At 47.6% G+C, this 9,741-nt stretch overlaps 1 protein-coding gene across 1 annotated transcript in view; it reads left to right on the top strand.

Moving 5' to 3' along the window:
- CD59 (CD59 molecule, complement regulatory protein) overlaps positions 1-2,118 on the top strand; it is a 32,715-nt gene extending 30,597 nt beyond the window's left edge. Inside the window, exon 5 of the transcript XR_001001150.1 lies at positions 1,865-2,118. The gene's annotated coding sequence lies outside the window, so the exon portion shown is untranslated. The remainder of the gene's footprint in view (positions 1-1,864) is intronic.
- Positions 2,119-9,741: the final 7,623 nt, after the last annotated feature.

The following is a 9,741-nucleotide window of genomic DNA, read 5'->3' as shown; positions in this document are numbered from 1 at the left end:
CCCCCGCCCCTCGACCCCCAGGCTCGCCTCTGCCTCCCACCCCGAAGAACTGTGCGAGCTGGAGATCCGGATTAAGGAGCTGGAGCTGCTCACCATCACTGGGGACGGTTTCGACTCCCAGCGCTGTGCGTGACCTCGCCGGGGCCACCGAGCCCAGCCTTAGCCTGCCCTGGCTCCCTCCTTGGCTCCGTGCCCCGCCCCGAAATGCAGCCCTGGTTTGACTCCAGCCCCCAGTAGTCCCAGATCCAAAATCTATTCCCTAGCACCCAGACTCCCTTATCCTGGACTTCAACCGACTCCTCCCCCAACCACAGATCTGAACTTCATGAGCCCCTTAGTCCCAAACTCCATCCTGCCTCTATCCTAAACCCTTTGGGTAATCTGGACTCTGGGCCTCCACACCTGGAACTCCATCTGCCACCACCCCGTCCTGAACTTTAATCCTCCTGCTCAGTCATCCCCCTACCCTGTACTCTGGAGCTCCACCCACCACAGACAGTCCCTAAGCTTTAATATTCGGTCTTAAACCGGGGCTCTCTATGGGGGCAAGGTGAAGTAGGTGACAGTCAGTTGGAGTATCTTAAGGAGGAGGTGGGAGTTGTGCAAGAGGCCGAAGGCCATTTCCTGGACAGCTTTGGGACACCACTTCTCAATGCTGGAGGGCAGCCCCCTGGGACTCCGTGGCCTTGGCGCCAGTAGTTCTCTCACCAGATCCTGGGCTGACATCTGGTCTTAGGTCTGAAGTCTTAGGGCTCTGGACCAGGGGAGACCAGGTGTGTTGATGTGGGCAGGATACCTTAGCCTACGAGCTGAATGACTCCTCCCTGTTGGAGGGTAAAGTTGTTAAATGCATTGTGCTCCAAGAAGGACCTATTGCAAAGTGGAACTTTCAGTAGCGGTAGGTTGTCCTGCAGACTTTGTCTTTCCCATCACTTGTTTTGGCTAAGGCTTGTACTTGACCACTGGAGGAGGGCAGATGGTTCTAAAAAAGATCATTCCAACTATCGTATATCATGGCTTAAGTTGGCTTCCCCTGCCACACAGAGGAGGGAAGTATGAAATAACCTAAATCCTTAAGTCCATGTGGCCATGGAAATGGTCTTCAGTTCATCAGACACACTGTAATGCACCCTTTCTCATAGCCATGGAAGGAAAACTGTCCCTAGAAAAACTGGGCTTTGCTAAGGCCTGGATTTCTTAACTATGAATACGTAGTATTATCTATGTATTCATAGTTATCTAAGAATACATAGATAATACTACGTATTCATAGTTAAGAAATCATAACTGACTACATAGTTAAGAAATCCAGGGGCCGGGTGTGGTGACTGGCACCTGTAATCTCAGCACTTTTGGGGGGCCAATGCGCGCGGATCATTTGAGGTCAGGAGCTGGAGACCAGCCTGACCGACATGGTAAAACCCTGTGTCTACTAAAATACAAAAATGAACCGGGCTTGGTGGCACGCACCTGTACTCTCATCTATTCGAGAGGATGAGGCAGGAGAATCGCTTGAACCCAGGAGGCGGAGGCTGGAGTGAACCAAGATTGTGCCACTGCACTCCAGCCTGGGCGAAAGAGCGAGACTCCCTCTCAAAAGAAGAAGAAGAAATCCAGGACTTAGCAACTCTGACTGTAAAAACACATGTAACGGGATGTGTTGCATGTACAGTCAGAACCAGTTACATGTTTTTACAGTCAGAGTTTTCGGTTTTTTGTTTTTTTTTTCTCTCCCATCTTGGATCACAAATGGGATTTTAAGTTCGAGGAAGCACCATTGCTTACCAGGAGTTTGTTTTGAAAGTGTTAGGAAAAGCCCTTATGGCTTTTCTATTACGGCTAAGTTTGTTTTGCTCTTCTGCAGATACATTCCTGAAGGCGCTAAAAGATGAAAAGTTACAAGGACTGAAGACCAGGCAACCTGGAAAGAAGTCGGCCTCTCTCTCCTGAGGAGCTGCCCACCAGAGCTTGGGCAGCCACCTCCTTAGGTGTTAGTGCTTAGATAATGTGTCCCATTTGTTGTCATTTCAAAGATGGTTATTTTCTGTTCTGTATTTACCGCTGTTCTTGTTGCTACCAGCATGTACTTCACATACAGTGCCCGCTTTGCGTGGTAAATCTCATGGTCTCTCCTCTCTATGTGCTGCTGAGTGAGCTCTCTCATGATGTCTAGAAGCTGCTGCCCAGCCAGCATTCAAGGTCTCCCGAGGGACCGGGGAGGGAACCCCCAACACTGTCATAGTCATGCAAACCAGAACGACAGATGATCAGGAAGGAATTGGCAGAAACCAAGAGCAATATATACATTGGTTCTACTGCTGTGTCTCTGCTCACAAAGGTTCTTTGAGGACTGGAATAGTGGGGATTTGGTGTGTGGGAGTGTGTTTTTTTCCCAAACATGTTTACTCCTTGGAAGTGTTTGGTGTTTTGATCTTGGGTTTTTTTTTTTTTTTTTCCATGTTTTTTGGACCGCAAACTCTCTGATAATCTTATCAAAGCCCTGGCCCTTCCTAGAAATTCATATATTCAAGAAATATTTATTGAGTGCTAATTTTGTGCCTAGGCACTTGGGATTGGGGATGGGGGAGAGACAGACAATAAATATTATAAATAAGTAAATCATAATATGGTATCATAGAAGATGACATGCTAAGGGGGAAAAAAAGCAGAGTAAGGATTGCCAGGGCGGGTCAGAGGAAGGCAGGGCAGAATTTCACATGGGATTTCTTGAAGAGGTTGAGGGTCATAGCTATGTGGCACCCTAGGGAATGTTCCAGGCAGAAGGGCCAGTGCAAAGACTGCTCCAAAGATGGGAGTATGGTAGCATTTTTGAGAACCAGCAAACAGTCCAGATGGCTGGAGCAGGAGGAGTGAGGGGAGAGTGGTAGGGATGAATACAGAGAGGGGCCATTTGTGTAGAGCCTGATAGTCATGGTAGGGACTCTGGGCTTTACTCCAAGTGGGACAGAGTCATTAGCCTTCTGGGGAGTGACAGGATCTGACTTGTGCTGCTGTGATATGAATAGACTACAAGGGTGCAAGCAAGGAAGCAGGGAGAGCAGTCAGGAGGCTGTAGTAATTAATATTCCAGCTAAAAAGACCATGCCGAGTCCCAGCTACTCAGGAGGCTGGCGTGGGAAGGATTGCTTGACCCCAAGTGTTTAAAGTTACAGTGAGCTATGACCATGTCACTGGCATGCCAGCCTGGGCAACAGAGCAAAACCCTGTCTCTAAAAATTAACCAAGTAGAAGATCATGTGGGTAGCAGTGGGTGTAGTAAGAAGTATCGGGCAATTGAAGCACAGAGTGGTAATCTAAGATAGGAGAACACAGGTGGAACAGGTTTGGTGAGAAGGAGGAGCACAGGTGGAATGGTTTTCAGGACACAATCAGCAGTTTTGTTTGAGATATGTGAAGTTTTTGGTGTCCTGGTGGAGTAGCTGTGTAGCAGGGGCCCATGTAAGCCTGGAGTTCAGGAGAAAGCCTGGGCTGGAGGTATACGTTGGGGAGTTGCTGACAGGTAGGTTTGTTTAAAAAATGAAGTCAAATGAAATCACCGAGGGAGTGAGGGTAGGGAGAAAGATAACCATATATTGAGCGTGGAGGCACTCTCACTTAAAAAGATGGGGAGAACAAGAGGAACCTGCAAAGGAGAATGAAAAGGAGTGGAATCAGGTGTCTTGACAGCCAAAGGAGGAAGTGGTCACCTCTGAGAGACGGTGCCGACAGATAGGCCAAGTAAGGTGAGCTTGAGAATTTGCCCTTGGATTTTGCAACATGTTACTACTGATCTTGCCAGAGCAGTTTTGGTTGAGTGACAGGGTTAAAGCCTGACTGGAGTGGTTTTACGAGTGAATGAAAGATGATTTGGAGACAATGGGTGTAGCTCTTTAGAGGAATTTAGCTGCAGAAGATCACAGAGAACTAGAGCAGTACCTGGTAGGGCAAGTGGGGATAAGAGAAGGTTTTTATTAAGATGGGAGAAATAACCATGGCCTGGTAGAGAGAAAAAGTGATGATGTAGAAGAGATCTGGGAAATTGCTGGAATGGTGTCCTTGAGTGGTCAAGAGAGGTGGTGTCTTAGTCTGTTTTGTGCTGCTATAACTCCACAGACTGGAGTATCTATAAAGAACAGAAATTTATTCTCACAGTTCTGGAGGCAGGTAAGGTGGAGATTAAGGCACCAACAGTTTGGATCGTCATGTCTCTGCTTCCAAGATGACGCCTTGAATGCTATGTCTTCAAGAGGGGAGGAACAGTTAGCTCTGTCTTCTCATGGCAGAAGAGCAGGAGAGAAGAGGGAACCCACTCCAGCAAGCACTTTTTCTTTTTTTTTTTTTTTTTGAGACGGAGTCTCGCTCTGTTGCCCAGGCTGGAGTGCAGTGGCGCAATCTTGGCTCACTGCAAGTTCGCACTTTTAATAGTAGCATTAATTCATTCATGAGGGCTCTGCCTAAATTCTAAACACCTCTTCTTAGTTCTCTCGTCCCAATACTGTAAGTTCCCGAAACATGCATTTTGGAGGGCACAAAAACATTCAAACCACGGCAGGAGGGATCTAGTTTACAGTAAAGAGATTGGCTTTTGAGGGGAGCAGAGATGGTTCCGTTGTAGTAATTGGAGTTACATCTGTGGCATGGGTCTGCAGATCCTGGTAGATGGTTAAATGGGGAGGTGGGAACCTAGAAGTTGCGTACACGTGCACAAAAGTTTGTCCAGCCACCTCTATCTTGAGGACACAGAGGCACGTGCCTACAAGGCCAGGCTGGAAACCCTGGAACTGCACCCAGGAAGCCAGGTGGAAACTGGCAAGCCACAGAGCTCGTGCTCCCACTACAGGGGCAGTGGACACCCAGCTCCAGCTGCTTGTTGCCAGGGCAGGAGTGTGGGCACAGGGCCAGGTGAAAGCTGCTGGTTTCTGAATCTCAGCAATGAATTCAAATGTTTCCAAAACACTATTGCAGGCTAAGTAAAGTAAAGGTGGAAAGTCCCCCAGACATGGTAACCTCTGCTCTACACATAGAAACCCTCCTACTCCAGGCAGAGATTCCAGACCCTTTTGGAATCCAGATATTCCAGGCCTCTTCTCCCCAGGAAGAAGCCAGATTTGAGCCCTAGGCTGGTTGTTACCAGAGAAGCTCCTTTGTTCTCCCAGAAAACTTCAGGCTGGCCAGGCCAGAGGGCGGTGAATGGGGTGGGATGCAGGTGGAGAATCTTAATAAGAATAAATGGGAACAAACTAGGCATCAGGAAAACCAAGTGCAGAGCTCAGAAGGAGACACAGATGTCTGGCACGGCCTCGTTTCTTTCCCCAGAGTCCCAATAGGTCCTCCCCAGGCCATGCTCCTTAAAAGTGCCCACCTGCTACATGCAAACTGTGTGCTGGGCACTAAGGGAGTCAGTGGAGTTGAATAATTTAATTCTCACTGCCAGCTGGTGAAATAGATACTGTTCTTGGCATGTTTTACAAACGAGGAAGCAGAGGCTCAAAGAGGGAAAATGGCTTACCCACAGGCACATGGCTAGGATATGGCAGGGCCAGGTTTAGAACAGGTCTGTCAAGGCTCCCCCAAGCTCTCCTTCCACAGTGAGGCGCAGATACAGGAGAAGCTCGAGGTGAGCCATAAAAAAGAAGCATCTGGCGTTTCTTCCAGGAACTCTCAGCCCCTTGCAGCCCTCAGGTGTCCTCTTGATGCGCTTGGAATGGTGGGTGGCAGGGTAGACAATTAGGGATGATGACGCAACACTTGCTTGACCCTGACCCCTCAGTGCTCACACACACACCTGCGGCGGGGCGGGGGACACCTGCAGTAGGTATGGTCTCCTGTCCTGAATCCCCTGTGGCAGCTGAGACCCAGTCTTCCTGAGATGGCTGCACCAGGCTGCCACCACTAGACACTATTCCCACCAACCAACAACTTTCTCATTTCCTGCAGACCCAAGCCAGAGAAGATATATAGGTTCATATCTCAAGTACTGACTCCCATCTGCACTTGGGAGCTCTTGTGGAGAACTGGAGGTCTTCAGTGGACTCAATGGAAACCAGTACCATCATGGGGGTATGGGGGCCTATGTGCCATTCCTGTGGTACAAGTCCTTTTAATCCAGGTTTAGCTTCTGGGTCTCCACTTAAAGAGAGAAAAATCTGGAAAAGAACAAAGAAGAGTTCACAATACAGTAAGGGAAATATAATCAAAATAGTTTCACTTAGGATGAGTAAGTTCTGGAGCTCTACCTGCAGCATGATGAATATAGTTAATAATTGTTGTATATTTTTAAAAAGCAGTGTAATAGGCCAGGCGCGGTGGCTCACGCCTGTAATCCCAGAACTTTAGGAGGCCGAGGCGGGTGGATCACGAAGTCAGGAGATCGAGACCATCCTGGCTAACACGGTGAAACCCCATCTCTACTGAAAATACAAAAAAATTAGCCGGCCGTGGTGGCGGGCACCTGTAGTCCCAGCTACTCAGGAGGCTGAGGCAGGAGAATGGCGTGAACGCGGGAGGCGGAGCTTGCAGTGAGCCGAGATTGTGCCACTGCACTCCAGCCTGGGTGACAGGGTGAGACTCTGTCTCAAAAAAAAAAAAAAAAAAAAGCAATGTAATAAAAGTCATCAACACTTACTGGCAGTTTGTAGATATCACACATTGTATTAGGTTTTTTACATGGACTGTGTCACTCCATCCTTATAATGACCTTTCGAGGTGGGGACTGCTGTCCTCATTTTACAGGCGACCAACATGGAGGCACAAAGAGGTAAAGTAAAGTGAGTCTGGTATTGCAGCTAGTAAATAGGAGAGGTAGAATTCGAACTCGGGGCTGACTCCAGAGCCTGTGTTCTAGTCCGCTGGGCCGACAAAGCCTCCTGTGAACATAATGAACAGAGCAGCGTGGGGAGTACAGAGGGAGGTCTGCCAGGTTCCTGCAGGAAATGCATGGCACACCCAAACTGGCTAATTTGAAGAGTGTTTAATAAAGGGATTATGCTATAAACTGAATGTTTCTATCCTTCCAAAATTCATATGTTGAAACCTAATCCCCTGTGCAATAGTATTAGGAGGTGGGACGTTTGAGAGGTGATTAGGTTATGAGGGGGGAGGGTGGAATGAGATTAGTGCCTTTATAAAAGCGGCCCAGCAAGCTTATTAACCGCTCCTACCTTCTATGAACTAGGAAGCTGGTCCTTACCAGCCACCAAATCTGCTGGCATATTGATCTCGGACTTCCCAGCATCCAAAACTATGAGAAATAAAGTCCTATTGTTTAGAAGCCACCCGTTCTATGGTATTTTGTTATATCAGTCTGAATGGACTAAGACAGTGTGTTTACAAAGATGTTGGCAGTGAATGCGGATTATCACCCGCAGAGCTGTTGCTAACACTAGGCGGGTAGGTGTGAGAGGAGGGAGTGGTTGCCAGAACCTGAGAACAGAGAGGGCTGTGTGGAAAGGGTCCTTCTGACAAGGTATGACCCTTGTCTAGGGCCACAGGTAGCCCACAGTGACCCTGCAGAGGGGGAGCCCCTGCAAGAGACAGATGGGGAGGACAGTGAGGTCAGAGTCTTTCAATAATGTAAATACTGGTAGGGGATGGTTTTGGTGCTGGCTAGGTTGCTTCCCCCAACTTGGCAAGAGAGAATGGGGTTGATAGTTGGTAGTATTACAGCCGAGGTCCCAGAAATGCCCACACTCAGCCCTGCCACCTCCCCACTCACCCCATGGCTTGGCCTAACTTTGGGCACAGGTCCTGTTACCACCGGTTGGTGGGATGTAATTGTCATGTAATTGACAGCCCCTCAGAACAAAATGAAACAAAAGAAGCTGTTCCTCAAAGAAAAGGGCACTTGGCAGAGGAAAGCAATAGAGAGCTTGATTGAGAGAACACCACATGCAAGGAATAATAGGTAAATGCAGTGGTGTGCCAGAGCTAGTTTGTATGGGCTCACGAGAACTAATTGCCAAATTTTCAGGAATGTTATGAGCTGGTTAATAAATACAACCATTATTAAAAATTAAACCATAGCAACTTTTAATTAAATCATATATAAAATGAAGGTAACAAATATTCATAATTCATCACTTCCTAATTATTTTGCTACAGTTTTCTATCATCTGTACTCCTAAGCTCATTGATGCCTATTGTGTCTGTGTGGTCGAAATACTACATAATGGTGTGTGAACGTGCATATCTTCTGAATGATGTCATGTGGGTTTGTTGAAACTGGCCACAGTAAGTGTATTTACAACAAGAAAATTGGCAAATGTACAAATCAGGGTTTGCTCCCTCAGACCTCCACTGAGAAGAGTTGGTTGAGAAGAGTTTACTAGATACCAACAGCTAACTGAAAAACGAAAGCACCACTTTATTTATAGCTGAGCTAGAAGGAAAGCTGTTTTGGAGCATTCAAAGCTGGGATGATGGTTTAAATGAAGTTCGCTGCTTCCTCTGGCTTGATTTGCCCACTCAGTGCCAGACAGGAAAGAGATAGACAAGAGAAGAGCCTCATTCACCCGTCCATGGAGGCAGGCTCGTCCTGGGTCTGACTATTGCATGACTCCTGGGCTCAAGCAATTCTCCTGCCTTGGCCTCCCAAAGCACTGGGATTACAGGTGTGAGCCACTGCACCTGGCCCCCATTTACTGACCTTTAAGATGTAGTAAGGCCTCCAGACCTTACTATGTACTTCAGGCCTTCAGGGAAGAAGGAAAGCCCAATGTGCTGACTTTATATTTTTTTCTTTTTAATGCTTTTTAGAGACAGAGTCTCGTTCTATCACCCAGGCTGGAGTGCAGTGGTGTGATCTCACTGCAGTCTCAAACTCCTGGGCTCAAGTGATCCTCCCACCTCAGCCTCCCAAGTAGCCAGGACTTACAGGTGTATGCCACCATGTTTGGCTAATTTTTAAATTCTTTTGTAGAGGCAGGGGTCTCATTTTGTTGCCAGGCTGGTTTTGCGCTCCTGGGCTAAAGCAATCCTCCTGCCTTGGCCTCCCAAAGCACTGGGATTACAGGTGTGAGCCCCTGCACCTGGCCCCCATTTACTGACCTTTAAGATGTAGTAAACCTGTCCACTGGGAAAGTGGCGTCAAAGGCATTGTCCTGGACTTTGGCTAATCAGATCAATTAGCAGTCTTTACTTTCAATAAACTAGGGTAGAGGGAAAGCTGAGGCAGAAGCCTGTAGATGGAGGTTGAAGGCCTTCTCCTGCAGTGGTAACTCTTTGGGCAAGATGAAACACGAAACCTGATACAACAGGTAACCAGCTCTTTATATCATGATCCCTTCATCAAAAGCCTATTAGTCCTGAGAGAAATTAGGCTTCAAGTGTGATGGGAAGACCTCCTACTACCTTATCCAAGTCACCTGTGCCCACCCTCTGTGCCAAAGTGGTCAGGCAGGGTTCAGTGGAAGTCAGTTGGGAACAGAAGGAAGAGACATTTAATTACTGCTTTACAGCTTTTGGTCTCATTGGAGGTAAATACCTTGTTGGTGCCTCAGGGAATATTGGCCTTTTGCTTTCAACTGTGCCCTGATTCTGACACTAACCAGATCTGTGATTCTGGGAAAGTTACCCAGCCTTTCTCAGCCTCTTTCCACATCAGGCAAATGGAGATGCCGCTTTCACAGGATGGGGGCTGGGAGTGGGGACAACAACAACAAAATGACAGATGTGAAACTGCCCCAAACTGGGAGTCATTTTAATATTATTTTCCCGTTTGTGTAGTACACAGCCCTCATTGCT

The sequence above is a fragment of the Colobus angolensis genome, unplaced genomic scaffold (genome assembly GCF_000951035.1).
Source record: "Colobus angolensis palliatus isolate OR3802 unplaced genomic scaffold, Cang.pa_1.0 Scaffold152, whole genome shotgun sequence".
Classification (NCBI taxonomy): Eukaryota; Metazoa; Chordata; class Mammalia; order Primates; family Cercopithecidae; genus Colobus; species Colobus angolensis.
The sequence above is the reverse complement of the archived record's forward strand: the minus strand, read 5'-3'. Positions and strand labels throughout refer to the sequence as shown.